Source organism: Agelaius phoeniceus, chromosome 3, assembly GCF_051311805.1.
Source record: "Agelaius phoeniceus isolate bAgePho1 chromosome 3, bAgePho1.hap1, whole genome shotgun sequence".
NCBI classification, from domain to species: domain Eukaryota; kingdom Metazoa; phylum Chordata; class Aves; order Passeriformes; family Icteridae; genus Agelaius; species Agelaius phoeniceus.
In genome coordinates this window covers 68,615,043-68,632,525 of record NC_135267.1, presented here as the reverse complement: position 1 = coordinate 68,632,525, position 17,483 = coordinate 68,615,043, and the positions used below count along the sequence as shown (strand labels likewise).

The 17,483-nt window shown below is 41.2% G+C and overlaps 1 protein-coding gene across 2 annotated transcripts in view; it reads right to left on the bottom strand.

The window, feature by feature from the left end:
• Nucleotides 1–8,103, bottom strand: part of TAB2 (TGF-beta activated kinase 1 (MAP3K7) binding protein 2) — a 60,760-nt gene extending 52,657 nt beyond the window's left edge. The window contains exon 1 of one of the 2 annotated variants that reach the window (XM_054629275.2): nucleotides 7,971–8,103. The gene's annotated coding sequence lies outside the window, so the exon portion shown is untranslated. Of the gene's footprint in view, nucleotides 1–7,813; nucleotides 7,939–7,970 lie in introns of those variants that run through there. The other variant, XM_077175540.1, reaches the window with a different exon arrangement.
• Nucleotides 8,104–17,483: the final 9,380 nt, after the last annotated feature.

The following is a 17,483-nucleotide window of genomic DNA, read 5'->3' as shown; positions in this document are numbered from 1 at the left end:
TCCAGAAAAACAGCACCATTCTGCACACGTGACCGCACTACACCAGCAATCTCTGCATGCAGACTGCTGTTCCATGGAGGGATGACACTTTCATCCCTCCAAACCATGCAGCCATGCTGGTACCTATCCCAGCTTTGACAAAACCAATAGCATCAGAACAGTCAAGATACCACATTGTCAAACTGATATTTTTCCTCCACAGTATGTGTATGAGAGCACTACTGGCAGAAACTATATTTTCCTTTTGATCTGGAAACCACAGGGGTTTTCAGCCTCATGCAGGGGAAAGAAGAAACAATTAATGAGTATTTTCTCTGAACCTTGCTGCTTAACACAGGAGACTGGAAAGAACAGGAATTTCCACAATTCAAACGACAGCTTTCACCTGCTGCTTACAATTTATTTTATTCTCCTTCACCACATATTGTGGAAGAGGAACAAAAAAAAGTGTTGCACTTTACGCATGGAAAAGAAAGATCAACATGTGCTTCTTGTAGAGGCACAAAAACTGACCCTTTAGCAACTTTTTTTACATATACATTCATACTATATGATGCAAAACAAAATTATATATGTATTTTTAAGAAATTGCTTGTGCAATTACTCAGATGCAAAACAAAATTACACATGTATTTTTAAGAAATTGCTTGTGGTCAAATTTTCCTTGTGTTCAACTCATCTCATTCAGAGTGAAGCTCCAAGTGTGTCACAGATGTGATCCACTCTGATAACCAACTCTCAGCTTTGATACACCAACCTCTTCCCTAAGCAGCTACCAATGAGTACAAGCTAGTGAGGGTCTAACTCAAGCAATCTCATACCTCCTCTATGAGTTTTCCAGGCAAATATTAAAAGTAATGTCAAAACATCACTAAATGAATTACAGCTATCAAAGACAGTTTTAATTAATATTTAAAGACTGGAAAATTTAAAATTACTGGAGAACTAACAGGCCTAATAAATGAAAGATAAAAATACTTTGCTAAATGTCTTTGTCTGATCCAATATATGTTCCTAGGTAAACAAATTTTTTATTCATGGGACTGCAAACTCTTCTAGGACTGACTTATTTGATAAATATTTATACACTGCTTTGCACAAAAGGGCCTAATACACATTAAACTCTAGTCAATACAATATAATAATCTGGTATTGGAAGTTATTACAGTAAGACAGTTTTAAATACACAACTTTTTGCATACAAAATAATCTTATCCCCATTTACCAAAGACAAGAGTGGTACTTAAAAAAAAAAAAGAGCAAGACACCAGATTTTTTTACTGCTTTGTACTTATCAACCTAAAATGCCTTTTTAAGCACACTTTTGCTGAGCCCCTGGAGATTGTCTATTCGCAGGCTTAAGGCTGTTAGACTTAAGAAGGCTCTTTAAGAAAGATAACCTACTATTCCCTTTGAAAAACAAATGCTTGTTCAACAAATGGAAGTTGCAGTTTGAACCAGTTGAGTGACTAGAAAGAAATCGAAGTAGAGAACTCAAGATAATTTTTTTTTCTATCGTTCTCTCAGGAAAGCCTAATTGAAGCAGGGGCAAACTTAGCAATGATACTGTGAAGAAGAGACAAAATGGGAATGAAATGACACGTGCTGAATGAGTCTCTTAAGAAAGATTAGAACAAAAAGAATGGCAAAGTCATGTATAAGCAAGAGGCACTAATGTTTCAGCTATAAAGTGTAGATCAGCATGCCTAGGCAAGGTAAATGCAGAGAATATGAATGACCAGATTTCCTCTTTTCTAGCTCACCTACAAATATGATACAATGTCAGTAAAGGGGCTGAAGGAGATAAATTCTGCATGACAGATATTTCAAAGAGTAAAGAAAAATTAAACAGAAAACCCAAAAAACTATGAGTGCTGTAAAAAACAGGAGAGTACTGCAAAGAGATGTGTAGCACAGCACAGACGTGGGAGGGGAAACTTCAGCTCTTAAGAGTTTAAACACAACATGAATCAACAAAAGATGCAATTACAGACCACACTGTACAACTTAAGTATTTCTTTAATTGTGTGCCTTTCCCCCTATATATAGATAAATTTTAGTTAAAATAGTTAATTTTAGTTAAAATAGTTAATGTTAATTTAATTTTAGTTAAAATAGTTAATTTTTTTCTACCTGGGGAAATCAGGCTTAGGACTTACACATGGAAAGACTTTTCTGCATTTCTAGCCTTCAGTACAACACAGAAATCAATTTCCAGAACACCAACAGCTTCAAGAAGAGAGATGATTTATCTGAATGTACATGTCACTCACAGCTCCTGAGGCATCAGATCAGTAACTAATGTCTGTGGTGTAGTTAAATTTTGAAACTTAATGTATTTTTTTAGTTACTTTACTAAACCTGTCTCATTTACCCTGTTAAAAAAGGCATTCTGAGAACATGCTGATAAACTGATGAATAAGCATGGGATTTTTACACACAGTGTAATTTCCTTTGAAAAATGCATTCTAAAGCCCTAGCTTTGACAGTCTCTAAGAGTTACTCCTTAAACATATTTATGCTTGATCTTTCTACAAGTCACTTATGAAAACACCCGAAAACACAAAAGCATATTCTTGAAAAATAAAGACGGGCTGCAGCAAATAAAATCAAACGGTTGCTGTTAAAGAGTATTTCCCATCTGCCAGCAAATTCTTACACACTTTTACTAGCATTGTGGACAAAATAGAAGTGTACCAGGCAAATACTTATTTCTAGACTCAAAAAACTCCATAAAATCTTTAGACTGTAATAAATCTATATTAAAAAGCAAATAATTTCAGGTTTACTAAAACAATTTGATACTACCATGGCTCACCTTCACAAATAAATCAGTTAGACCTGGGAGTTCATCACATGTACCATTGCATGCAACAGCCCACAGAGACATGACTGAAGTATACTATCAGCATGGAACCAACATCAAAGTCACATTACCTAAAGAAACTCTAACTATACACGATGTAACAATAATGTTTTTGATGGTGTATTTTGAGAAAAACATGTATGTCTTACACACTTACGTGACTCCTCCCTTACTCATGCACATTCTTGCCCCGTGCTGCTTCACACACTGTGCCAGTCTGGGCACTCCTGTTGAATCAGATCCACACAAACACAAGAGCAGCCACAGCCCAAGAGGCTCTGTCATGAGTGGAAGCAACAATATCACCAAATCTTTTTTTTTTTTTTTTCCAGTCTTCATCTTCTTAAGAACCTATTTTAATGAGATTTTTCTTCAGGATGCTGTCCCAAGAAGTGCAGAAGTAATCGAGTCTCGTTTCCCAGATTTCTCTGTGTCTCAGCCATGCCCTTGTGCTCCAATTAGTCACATTCCACCTCTATCCCAGACGCCTATTATCTTACCACTCTCTCCCAAGCACTGGCCACAATATACTTAACCTCTCACATCCTCTAACTACTGACTGGAGAAAAGAGTACAGCACTTCATACCTGCTTCTTACACCACAGACAACTGGCAGCTAAGTACAGGTAACTGCTAAATTCATGCAAAACTTTCCCCTAAAGAGATGATCTTAATGAAGCCATCAACTTTAATGAGTTTTTGTTCAACATTATTATAATGTAAAATCTTTCACACCTTGACCCCTTGGCTAATTTCTCTGCTGAAATTTTGATGTGCTCAAAATTTACTGAGACACAAGATTAAATGAAATATGATTGCTCAAGATTTGTGACTTTAGAAAAGCAAATTAAAGACAGTTAATCACTACACAAACATATTAAACCAGCAACTATTCCTTAAAAACCCCTACAGAAAATAGGTGCATCTCAACATTTTATCCCCAAGAGAACAGCTAATTCTGAACTCCCAAACTGCAAAAATTTATTTTCTAGCACGTCCAGTTAACTAATGCTTCTTAAAGAAACTGCATTTATGTGTTTTGTTTGTCCTTTTAATAACTTGCATCCTCTGATTATTTTCAAGTGCATTTTAAAGGAATACAAAATCCCACAGATAAAAAGGGTTCTACAACTTTTGTGAAAACTGGCAGCTTTGTAGAAAAAAGTAACTTGAATTCATGCTTTCAATGAGAGTAAAAGCAGGTTGAATTCTGCCTTCTCCATTGGCAGCCTCAGAAGACCAGGCAGCCAGCACCACATAGCACCAGATTTGATTAATTCTGGAACAAGCATAGGATACTTTGTATTTAAGTGGTAATCTACCTTAAGTTAATCATCAAAGCAGTGAGCATATAAAGTGGCTTTGTCCTATTTTTGGCAAATTCTAGCAAACCTAACAATAGCATGACTAAAAGGTGTACAGTCCTAGTTGCTTGGGTGATCATTTTTAAAAAATTCACATATACAACTTACATTTTTCTTCTGCTGTGGAGTATTCCAATGTAATGCTTTTTTAAACACTAAAGGGAGCACAAGGTTTAAATCCATGCTGAAACACTGATTTTTAAATAATGGAAAAATTAAATTCTGTTCATAGTACAACCAGGATCTGGATGAGTTTTAAACCACTCATCACTTAAGACAGCGAAATCTGATCTTCATCTGTGCTTAGAATAGAAAAGAGCTACACATTTTGCACATTGCTACAAAAATTGATTCCACATAGCATTTTTCTAAGAGTAGAATGCATATTTCAAACAAAAAAAAAGTATTTGTGTGGTAAAATTGTCTGGCTAGGTATTAACTTACAATTTTTTTAGCACATTACCAAATTATGCTTGACTTCTTGCACCAACAAAAAAACCTAATACATTCTAAAAATATTATGTATTTAAGTATTCCTTAACTGCACCTATGGCAACAAGAATATAGCAAGTGATGCTGTTCATTTAGCAATGGTCGTGTTCCAAGAATATCATGATACTACACACAAACCCCACAGATCTTTTAACTTTACTCATGTCAGGCTATTTCACTTGGTTTCACTAGAATCCAATTACTACCAATTAAGGAACACCACCTAAAGGCAGTGTAACAGAAACCAGAAAACTCAGTAAATGTCTGTATAGCATTTGCAGTAATTTCTTGATTGAGAGTTTTACTTACTGATCAGTTCAATAAAAATAAATCCCTAATTTTATTATAATTAGGATAAATGTCTACAAAAACTTCTGTCAAGGAAAGCATCAATATTATGTCAGTGATTTTCTGCTAAGCATTCTCAAGAGAGGGTGAAACTGAAACAACTATTATACTGAAAAACACCTGATGACATTGGAAAGTTTATAAAAAAATATTATCCAATCTGACAGCTTTCTTGCTTTCACAGTTGCATTTAAATATGTGAAATCCAAACCAGACCAGGTTGCAAAGAAGGGTTCAAGATGCCTTAGAGCATCCAACAGCATTTCTCCTCCTTGAAACAGAAAGCACACACTTGCCCAATTGAGATAACCTACTACACCAATGAAGTGAGAAAAACCCAACTTGAATCACTGTATACATTCACGGTAAAAAAGTTACCTTTCATGTCAAACATTTAAATATTTGAGTTTTGAATACAGCTTTAAAAAAATCCAGTTCTGAATCACTGGATTTTTTGTTCTGTTTTCTGTAAAAGCACCAACAGTAACATGGTTCAGCATTCCGCTTGCAGCAGTTCAGAAAAGATCAGCCTGATCCCGCAGTCCTAAATTTACAGTCATTTCATAAACTTGAGGTCACATCTGACCAACTTATTTCTTCCAGTGTTTCCAACCATGGAGATCATGATAAGGAAGGCAGCACTTGCAACAGGATGAACAGTAACATAGTTTTATGTTTCAAAATACACTCTCACAAAGAAATAGTTCGCCAATAGCTCTTTAAGCTACCTAGCAAAAAAAAATCTTTTTTTTCTGAGAATAATCTCTTGAACAGATGACAGGTTTAATTCTACAAGACTCAAAAAACATACCAGTTACCTATAACACCAAAAACCATTACAAAACAACACAAGACCTTGGCCTTCAAAGCAATGCCATGGTGCAGAAAACCACTATCTTCTTCCGTTCTGTCACTGCTGGAAAAGAGAAGTGTCCACCAGGACACTGTCATAGGAAGAGTGCCCATTTTCAAGAATTCTATTATTCTATCAGCAGACATAAAGGAAGAGAGTAGAACCATTTGACTTCTCTTGTATTGAGAAAGATAATGGTTTGCATTTCACAAAGATGTGAAAAGCTGGCATAAGCAAAGGTAGCATAGCACAGCATAGCAAGATGGCACTGCCCCCACACGTAATGACAGGGATGATCTTTATCAAGTATCTCTTAAACACAAAACTGGGATGACCCAGACTGAGTACCTCCCCCAACCACCTTCCTTACCTCTTCCCCTTTGGAGGCTCTCTCCCCTGTGAACCAACATGAGAAAAACCACCCAGGTCTTCTCAGTTTTTACAAGAAATTGAGAATCAACTGAGGCTTCATTATGCACAGCAGCACAAATCAAGGTACTATCTACAGTTAAGAATACCCAAGTTTAACATGGGGATCACAGTCACAACCGACTGAAATTTTCATTTAAAATGGAGAGCAGGACTCACTGAAGCTGATGACATGTAAGGTGTCAGTGGAACTTCCCTCTTGCCAAAAGCAGGTACCAGCATACAATTACAGTTGTAGCTGTATACACTCACAACAGTATAGGCAAAGAACAAATAATTGAGATTTGTATGTGAAACACAAATGCCCAATTATCTGGCAAATCAATAGCTAAGCTGAAAATTATTCCTGATTTCAGCAAACTGTGGCCAATAGTGAATATAATGCTATTGCTACAGCATCGTTAGCCCTCCTTATAAAGTAGTGTACAAACTGTACCATTTGGGTGGGTAAAATCATGACATGAACTAATTTGAACAGTCTAAGACTCTGACTTATGCTGATGTTTAAAAGGCATATGTGAGAGTATTGAAAATTATATGCAGCACCATTTTCAGCGTTCTACAGGTGAACTTCAGAAACTGCTTTATCAAGTCTGTATCAGATATCCTAAACTTATGACTAGAAAACCACACCTGAAACCCACTCCTTGCTAAGAAGCATCCCTGTGGAATTCCTTTTTTTATGTATGTGCTTACCATCATTAACACAGAAACACCCACAGGTCTGGGAACAAACCAGGCCCTGCCGAGCCACCAGGCACAGCACAAAGAACACCAGGTTTCTGCCCTGAAGGCCTTGCCTGCATCTAACAGGACTGAGCATTCAGACTTTCATACGAGCCTTCCAATGAATGCGACAGAGTACTACACACCTCCGCAGAGCTTTCCCACGTCTCTCAGAAGGACAAAACAGAAAAAGGGAAGAAAACGAGAAGCACTATGCATCTCCACTCTGCAAAACCCCTCTTATCAGAGCCATTTCAAGAATTTCTACTCGACAACTAAATTGACTCGAATAATGGAAACCAACGTCCCAAATATACTATATATGGAATCGAGCCCAGGCAGCCCCCGCAAAGACACGGGGCACAACTCCCACCTCAGACACTCGGGTACTCATCCTCAAATGGCGGAGTCTCGCCCGGCGCACTCACACCTGTCACCTGCCAGGCGCCGGGCCAGCCCCTCCCTCTCTCCTCTCTCTCTCCCCCTCCCTCCCGCAGCCAGGCGAGCCCGCTGGCAGCTCCCGCCCCTCCCCGGGCAGCCGCAGCCCCCCGATCCCTCCCCGCGTCGGGAAGCTCCAGCGACTCGCGAAGGAAAATAAGTTTCCATCTCTCTCCGAACGCCCCGCTGCGCGGAGCCTTCCCGTCCCCGCTCTCCCACCCCGCCCCAGCACGCCGGCAGGAGAGGGGCGCCGGGGCTGCTCCCTCCCCTCGCACAGGCCTTCCCTGTCTTCCTCACCCTGGCACAGCCCGGGGCGCGCTGAGCGGCCGCGGAAGCCCCGGGCCCCCCGCCCCTGCCGACCCCCCGCGCCTCTCCCTGCAGCCCCCCAGGGATGGGATCAGGAAACCGGCCCGGGGAGCCGCCACCAGGCCCGTCTCGGCGGGGTCAGCCTTACCCTGCTGCCGCTTCTCCTCCTCCTCCTCCTCCTCCTCCTCCTCCGCCTCCTCCTCCGCCGCCGCCTCCCCCACCACCACGGCAGCAGCCGCCGCCACTACCGCCGCCACTACCGCCACCAGCGCCGCCGCCGCCTCCGCCCGGCAGGGGGGACCCCGCCGACCCGACCCTCTCCACAGCCTCCCGCCGCCGTCGTTCCGCTCCGCGGGGGGAGGAGGCGGAGGAAGGAGGAGTAGGAGGAAGGAGGGCAGGGGGGTCCGTGCTGCCGCGGCGGCGGGCGGGGTGGGCTGGGGCTGTGTGAGGGTGTGCGTACGGTGGCTGTGGCGGCGCCGCTCCCGCTCAGCCGGAGCCGCCGCTGGGGCCGCGCGCCGCTCCCGGCCCCCTCCCCCCGCGCTCTCTGCGCTCCGAATCAAAATAGAGCGACAATATGGCGGCGGCGGCCCCAGCATCGCGAGACCGCGCCGCGAGCGCTAACGGGGATGCGCCGCGCGCCAATGGGCGCCGGGGCGGGCGGGGGGGGCGCGCGGGCGGTGCCTCCGCCGGCTCCGCCCTCAGGGCGGGGCGCGAGAGCGAGCGGGAGCGGGGCCGCCGCCTCAGAACCGGGACCGCGGCGGGACGGCACCGGGACAGAGGGACACCGGGGGGACGCGGGAACACACAGCGGCTCCTTCCTGCCCTGCCGCCACCGCTCCGCCTGGCCCGGCGCCACAGGAGAGAGAGGGGGAAGAGGCGGTGGCGCGTAGGTGGGCTGCCCGCCTGGAAATCAAGCAGGGTCAGAATGGGCTGGGGAAGGCAGGGCAGCGTCTGCAAGGGGAAAAAAAACCCTAAGAAAATTAATATTGATTTAAGCTCGCCCCCCAGTTTATAACCAAAACGGTTATTTCGAGGCAATTGTCAGACACTTTCTATAAGAAATAGAAGCGCTTACTCCACATTACTCAGAGTACGTGATTTCCATCATCCCTCTGAGGTAGAGCTCTGATTAATCATCTCCCAAAAATGTCGCCAGGCGAACAGGGCCCGGTATGCTGGTGAATCCCTCTTCCCCTCTCAGCTCCACCAACACCCTGGCTCAGACCACAATATGCATCCTTAATTTTAGTGGGCTGTCCAAGTAGGTCTTTGAATTTCTGTGATTTGGTAAGTTTCAACTTCAATGAAAAGACAACTTTCTCATTAAATTGTAAAAACATCCAGTAAATCAGTTGAGTTTCAGAGTTGTGATACCTTACACTATCTTCCTTATTCTTATTCTTCCTATGTTTGCTTTCCTCCTGCATCTCTTGAATCATCCTCCTTCATCCCTGCAGTGAGCAGGTGCTGTCCATGTTGTCTAACAATAGTCCATCCATCCATTCTTGTGTCATCTTACTCAAAAAAATACAGACACAAAAGTCAAACACAGAAATAATTTTAAAGTAATCTTTATTATCTATAGCAGAAAGAAATTGCCTGAAATCCTGTAACCTAGAATGGGACCTGGCAAGGAAAGGGACGTACTGATGACAGAGACTAATAAAAAATCTAGCATGCTGTTGCAGGAACTAAATTACTCATGACAATTTAGGCTCAGTGTTCTGTTACAAGAAATAAAGACAACCTTACCATTGAAACAATGGATATTTGCAGAAATGATTGGAAATGCATTTTCTAAATGAAAGCATTAATTAGTGAAAAAAACCCTCTTAACTACATTTAGTTAAAACTGTCAGAATCCCGAGGGAAGCAACTGCAAGGACTGACTGCTTGGAGTAGGTAGGGAGAGAGAAAATACCAAGGGGTCTAATAGTGAGTTGTTATGCTGTGATGGGGGAAAAAATAGAAAAAAGGGGAAGAGGAAGACAGCCTTTTTCCCCTCACAAAATGTGGGAATATAGGGGTGTGTGTCTGTGCATGTATGTACATTCCAGTAAGAATCAGTTGCTTTCATAAGCTGCAACAAAGAAGTCTGCAGTTCTTTTGTACATCAGCAGCATGGAGCATGAAATGCCTGTGTCCAAACCTTATTACTCAGCCTGTTTTGCGTCCTGCTTATACAGGGTTGAGAGTCACTGAGATTTGTTTGTTCATTGTAAACAAAATAGTATTTCCTCAAACAGAAATTATTGCAGTCCATTACAGCAATAATGGGTAATGGGGCACCTAGAAAGAAGGTGCAGTGGGAACATCAGGTCACAGCTGTACCAGGGGTTGCCCCACTCCCAGTGTTTGGCTACATTAATCAAACCTTTCTCTTTTGCCACCTATGCTGTAGACATGGTCTGTAGCCATGGTCTGCCTGGTCATTGCTCAAGAACCCTGCTCTTCAGCTCCTCCAGCATAACTGTTTCAAACTTTGTTAAGCCATTCCTGACCTTTCAGACAGATAGGATAATAAACTTACATGAATATGTTTTTTGCACAAGAAACTCAGTTTATTTTGCTAAGTTTAATACCAAGTTAAATATTTGACCCTTTTGCCTACAGTTGCTAAAACAGGGATTTACCAGAGGAAAGTGAGACCACTTCTTACTGTGCTATCAGCAGAATTTACTGCAATGCTTAAGCACTGGTATCACGTGTGTGAGCTGCACTGTCCCCCCCCGCCTCTTTTCCAGGCTCCCCACACCACATCTATGTCTGAGCCTGTTGCTAAAGTAGCTCTTCTCCTATAGCAGCTAATTTTGGATCAGTTTTTAGCACCTTTCCAAAATCTCAAAGCACAACTATTTAGGAAATCGGGTTTTTGTAGTGAGATTCAGAAATTAACTGTTTTCCTGTGTATCTGAAACAAGAACCAGGCAGATCTAATAGTACATTCTGTGTGTAACTTACCATGGTGCAAATCTAAGCTCTGTCACCAGTGAGGCACAGGCTTTGCATCTTTCCCTTAAGATTTTAGAGATTACCCCCCTTTTTGCCATAGAAGGTATGAGTTCATGTTTTTTAAACCTTCATCAGAGTGTTTATATTTTTCCCTGCTAGAAAATGAAATTTTGAATAGGCTTGGGGAATGATTCTTACTATATTGTACAGAAAAGCTATTTCTACCAAGTACAGTCAATTTCATCAGCTTGCTACTGGCGATTCTGTTGCTGAAATTGCCTGAGAATGCTCTTTATAAAAGGTAAGAGGAGGAGTCCAGTTAAAATCCACAACAACTGGCATAATTATTTCTGCAATTGAGTTTAAAAGTCATCTTCCACAGCAGAAGGTGGCATTGGCAGCTTTAAAGACCCTTTTCCATTGAACATTCAACTGGCAATTTATTTTTTGTTCTTCTAGATAGGAGGTCTGTCCGTCCTCCTATTGAAAGGGTGACAAAAACAGAAGTAGCATTCATTGGCCAAGGACAGTCCTTGCAAGCTGCTAGCCTGAGGTTGCAACCACAGCTTCTCCTACAAAACCAATTAGAATTTGAATTAATACATGACAAGGAAATTGTCATGTATTAATTCACCTTATTTCACAAGCAATTTCAGGCACTGTACTTCTCCCATTCCACATGGAAGTTACCAGCTGGGTGCAGTTACAAAAAGCTGTTGTGCCCCGATGTTTTCCTTTGCAATCTGCAGAACACAAACAGCTCCTGTTATTACTGCTGAGCCTCCCTTCTTTTCCAGGTTGCTGCCATCCTTTCTTCAAGATAGCACCAGCTTTTTCACTTCCTAGCAGCTCATCTGTTTGGGAGTGGAGCGCAAACATGACATTTGCGATAAGGATGTGATTAAGAGGTGCCTTGGTAGTTCACGAGTTCTAGCAGCTTCACAAGATTTGGATAAGGCCTTTGCTGAAGGAAAATCCATTGAGATTTTGAGGACACCCAGCCTAACCAGGCTTTTCAGTGGTAAAAGCATAGGGACCTGTGTTACAGCAGAGCATTATTGTAGTCTATGTATTAAAATGACTTACAGATATAGCATGGTTTGAGACTTGGTAAGACTTTTTTTAATACATTAAAAAACCCACACTTGTTTATATTGATAACGAGCATATTGAGAGAATGTTTACACTTGAAGGAAAATATCTTTGTCTACCCAAAGAAATTCTGAATTTTTTTTCAATAATAGTTTTAAAAAGTGGGAAAGATGGTCATAATAAATTATTCTTTTAAGTAGGGAAAAGTGCATCCTTGACACATCTTTCAGTGCTCTGAATAAGAGAATTAAAAATGTGTGAATAAAAGCTCATATGCTCATATGACATACAGTTGAGTCAGTAGCTACTAGGGAGACAAATTTAGTATTACTTAATGCTATGATAAACTTTTTTCATTAAACTATTTTATGATAATTCAATGACATAAAATATAAAAAGCCAAGACCATTTGAGGCTTCAAAATACTTCAGGAGAAACACTGATTATGTTTCTTCCCAAATCCACTGTTTCCTATGCTTTGTGGGAAATAAAGTAGAAAGTAATGATAAAAATTTATTCCACTTTTCTTAAGATTTATGTAATACTGGTATAGAGTTCGTACATGTCTCTAGAGTCTTGATCAGCAAGACACCTTTAGACTCTTGCTAAAGTCCATCTCTATTCAAATACCTTTCAATCACTTGCTTAAACTTTATGTTGTGTTGAAACCTGAGACAAAGAACGGGTTGAAGTGTTTCTGGACAGGTATAACTTGCTGAGTTGAGACAGGAAACCTACCTTGAAGTCCAAACAAATGACTTGCCTGTTCCAGATACAAATCAGGCATGAATGTTTTCATAGTAAAAACCCTTGCAGAATGTCTTACAGCTCTTTCTTTCTCTAGCTACTGATTTTAACCTCTTCTGTCTCAGTGACTTCAGCCAAATCCCTTCCCTTTACACATTTTGTAAATGTGAGAAGTCAGAGTGAAAACTGCAAGATACTTAATCTTACTATAAATGTTAACACACAAGGTGCAATAATTATGTTATGTTTAAATTTCCCTAAATGTGAAGGAGGCTGTTTGTAGGTAGCTAGCATATTTTAAAAAAGAGCCTAAAGTACTCTCTAAACCTAAATGTTTAATGGCATTATATTTCTCTGTCTTCTTCTGGCCTTCTGCCCCACCGCTGTAATTACCTTATCGCCCAATAAAAAAACTCTCTGAACAAATCCTGTGCCTGCTATTAAGGAATATTAAAGCTTAGTACAAATTCTCTGCATTCCTTCTTCTCTTCAGATGCAGTACTTGACAGCTTGCATGGTACAAATGAAACACACAAAGCCTTTAAGCCATCCCACATTAAAAAAAAAAGGCAACTCAGAGCTTTGTAATTCTGATAGGTATTAGACAAAGCCAATTTTGAAGAAGAGGGTACTGGGTCCCCCTTTTGAGTGGAAAACCCACTAGTGTAACAAAACAGTCAATCATGTGAGCTTATGTATGCACTGTACTGGATTGTTTCCTTCCGGATCTTGTGCAAGCCCTTGTTAGGAGAGGCAGCTTATTCCAGGTCCACTGTGTCCTAGGTCTGTCCGAGACTGCCAGCAGAAGTGAAAATTGTGGGAATATATTTCTCTATGTAACCAGTTGTCCTCTAGCTACTGCATCAGAATCCTCAAGTTCCTGTTATACTTGTGTGACTTTCAAGTTCCACACTGAGCTGCATTTCAGTCATAATCTGTGGTTTCACCCTTTCTGTGGGAAAAGATCACTTGTGTGCACACACAATTAAAAATGTTTCTGTATCACAGAACAAAATATTAAGAAATACTAAACTTCCAAATCATCAGCTCACTAGCATGAAGAAAGATCACCTCTTTTCCAAGGTAAAATTCTTGATGCAACTAGGAAAACCAATAGAGAAAAGACAGTAATCATTTGTGAAAACCATCAGCTACCACTGCACCTGTTTTCAGCTACTACATTGTAACATAGTGAAAGAAGAGGAAATTGTGGCAAGTTTTTTAGGAGATGCATGACATACATATTTAAAGGAGTGCATTCATCTCCAAAAATTTTAGCGTTCACTTGTTGGCACTTTTTTCATCTCAAGATTTTCTGATATATAACAAAATACCTTAAAACTCCACAAAACTCTGTTCTTCCTTTAGGAGGGCATTCATTCTGCAAAACACACAAAGCCCTCTAGACCATAACCCAGAAACTATAACCCCAGCTAAGCCAAACACAAATTTGTACTTAGATTTAGGCATAGGAAAGTTTTGTTGGCTTTATTCAACTTGCTTAAAATTAAGCATATGTTTTAACACTTTACTGGATTAGGGCCTATGTCAGCAAAATAAACTTCTTGGGAAGAAGTAATAAAAATGTAGCTTGCAGTGAGGGACAGCGGAGCCATTCACAGTTACAGAAGCTTTAAAACACTAGCTGGTATTTATACATTTAGAAAAGAAATCAGGCGTTAAACAAAACATTTTAGATAGCAAACCAATTAGTCTGCTAAAGAATCACTTTTTAAAAATTTTTCATTTGAAGAAAAACGTTTGTTTGCATCCTTGCGCCCCCAAAAGCAAATTGATTTGCACATCAAGGAAAAACATTTTTTGCAAGCACAAGTTTCAAAAGCAATTTCCCCACTGTTTAGTAACAACTTGGCTGTTCCAGATATACCATTGCATTCCCTAGAGAAGAGGACCAACAGGAGGCCAAGCTTTTTAAACACCGTTTCATTACACACATGCACCTGAATTTACTCATTCAAGTTCACATAATTACATATATACTATAAATGTCAGCTAACTAATTCTTCTGTGTGCATTGTGCACTGGTGTGTATTTATTTTTTATGCTAAGAATCTTTCTGAATATTTGATGTTGTAGGTCTATCCTTTAAAGAGAACTTACATCATTCTCAAAACCAGAAGGAATACAATTCTACCAGACTGTGTCCGTGCTAATTTTAATTTTTCCAGCAAAACCTTTCTGTTGCTAACAACAGTGGGGCAAAGTATGAATTCTAGTGAAGCTATTTGCTTCTTTGGCATTCAAAGCACAGGGCTATCTGTCATCATTCAGAGCTGCTCTATCTTGTGTGAAGGGCCACACACCCTTCAGGAAACCCAGACCTGGGAGGGGCAGAGCTGGAATTGCCCTCTCTGTGACGAGGCAACACTTGGATTGAATCAGGCTCTGTCTTTGGTGGGTGATGAGCAAGTCAAGAGTTTATAGGTTGGGTTTAAAGAGCAGACTGGTAAGGGTGGGACCGTGTGGTGTTTGCTGCAGGCCGTCTGATCACAGGGAAGAAGTAGGTGAGGCCTTTTACAGACAGCTGGAAGCAGCCACAAAGTCACAGGCACTGGCTCTTGTGGGGGAGTTCAACCACTCTGACATCTGCTGGAGGAACAACATGGCAAGGCACAAACAGTCCAGGAGGTTTCTGGAAATTGTTGGCCACAACTTCCTGACACAGGTGGTGGAGGAAAAAACGAGTAATGGTGAGCTGTTCATCCATGTACTACCAAATAGGGAAGGCTTTGTTGCATATGTGAGGGCTGGGGGCAGCCTTGGCTACAGCCGCCATGAGATTCAGCATCTTGCATGGGGGAGGAAGGGCAGCAAGTAAGAATGCAACCCTGCAGTTCAGGAGAGCTAACTTTCAGTGACCTTCTTGGAAGAATCCCATGGGAACTGGCCCTGCAGAGAGGATGGCTAGTCAATATTCAAGCCCTACTTCCTCCAAGCTCAAGAACAATGCATCCCTAAGAGCCAGGAGCATAGAATTGTACAAGATGGAAAAGACCTCTTGGATCATTGAGTCCAACTGTTAACTATCACTTGCAAGTCCAGCATTAAAGCTTGCCCATAAGCAGCAGATCTACACGGTTTTTTTTAACTTCAAGGGACAGTGATTCTGCTCACTTCCATGAGCAGCCTGTTCAAATCCTTGACCACACTTTCACTGAATAATTCTTTCCTAACATACAATTTAAACCTCCACTGGTGCAATTGAAGCCATTTCTTCTTACACTATCAATTGTTAGCAGGGAGAAGAGATCAACCCGCCCACCTATCTACAGCCTCATTCAAGGTAGTTGTAAAGTGTGGTAAACCTCCATTTCTCCAGACTAAACAACCCCAGCTTCCTCAGCTGCTCCTCACTGGACTTGTGCTCCAGATCCTTCACCAGTTTCATTTGCAGAAGTTGGTGCATGGGAAGTTTAACCTGAACATGAGGAAGAACATCTATACTATGACTGACCACTGAAACAGATTACCCAGAGAGGTTGTGAAGTCTCCCTCCTGGTGGTATTCAAGAAGTGTCTGGACACAATCCTGTGCCATGTGCTCTAGGATGACTTTGCTTGAGCAGAGAGGTTGGACCAGATGACCTCCTGTGGTCCCTTCCAACCTGACCCACTCTGTGATTTTGCGTTTCGGTATATTGAGGCACCAGCGGTCACAGCAGGACTCTGCATTAACACTTTGGCACTTCCCAGCAGCAGGGGAGCTGTACCAGCAACCCTCTCACTAATATCCTCACAGAGAAAATGGGTTAGACTTCCACAATAAGTGTCATCTACTCCTTTAGCATTGCTTCACATCTGAATCACCAGGCAATGCATGTGCATTGTATTCTGCCTTTTCAAAGGGAAAAATCTTCATTCAGAATTTATCATAATTATCATAATTTATCATTCAGAATTTTTTCATAATTTTATCAATATTTCAAATTAGGTCCTTTACTGATCTTTAGTAGCTCTGTCCTTATAGCCAGTCTTCCAAAGGTGCAAGGTTGCTGAGTGCACAGCCTGCAGGTGTTTGTGCTCATTCTGCATTGCCAGCTACAGCCTCAGAGCCCATTGAACAGTTTCAGATAGACACGTTTCTAGTTTGGAACTTTTTCAGAAATAAGTGTCTGGGCTGAAAGTAGTATCCTTAAAAAAGGGAAGAATGAAGATGGATCTTATCTCACTCTCATGACACATGAGGGAATCCACTGGAAACACCAGCCTTGACACACATGAATAGCAGATTTCATCACTCCACTGTTAATAAATTCCTGATGTGACTGGATTTTACAACTCAGGATCTGCAATCCTCTTTTCATGTCTTATTAACAAGGCCCACTGCTCAGTGAAGATTTGGTCATGGTCCCAGTGCCCTACAGAACAAATAAACATTAAACAGTAAATTTATTGGCTGCATGAAACTTGTGAGATCACAGATGGTAAGAAAAGTAGCTCCAAAGGAATATTTTCTGTAGTAATCCTTACAGATAGTTATGGGACTCTAATTAGTAGGGTTTGTTTAAAAAAAAAATCCATTCTTCCTACCACTTATATCAGAGGTTGCTTTTTCTTCAAAATTCATCTCTTCACCAACTCTTCTGAGGTCCTGTGTTGATTTCTGCAGTGTTGTATACAGATACCATTAATCAGGTTAAAGTTTTTAATAATTTTTGAAATTGCACACTTCTAGTAAACCCCAGTGCCACCTGTTCAGCTGGACATAAGCACTGTAATGCATAATATCATGGAGAAAATATCATGGAGAGAAATGACACATACAAGTCACATCTCAATTCTGCTGTATGGCTGTCATCTGCTACTGATGGGCAGGAGACCAGAACACACATTGGAATTGTGCAGGTTTT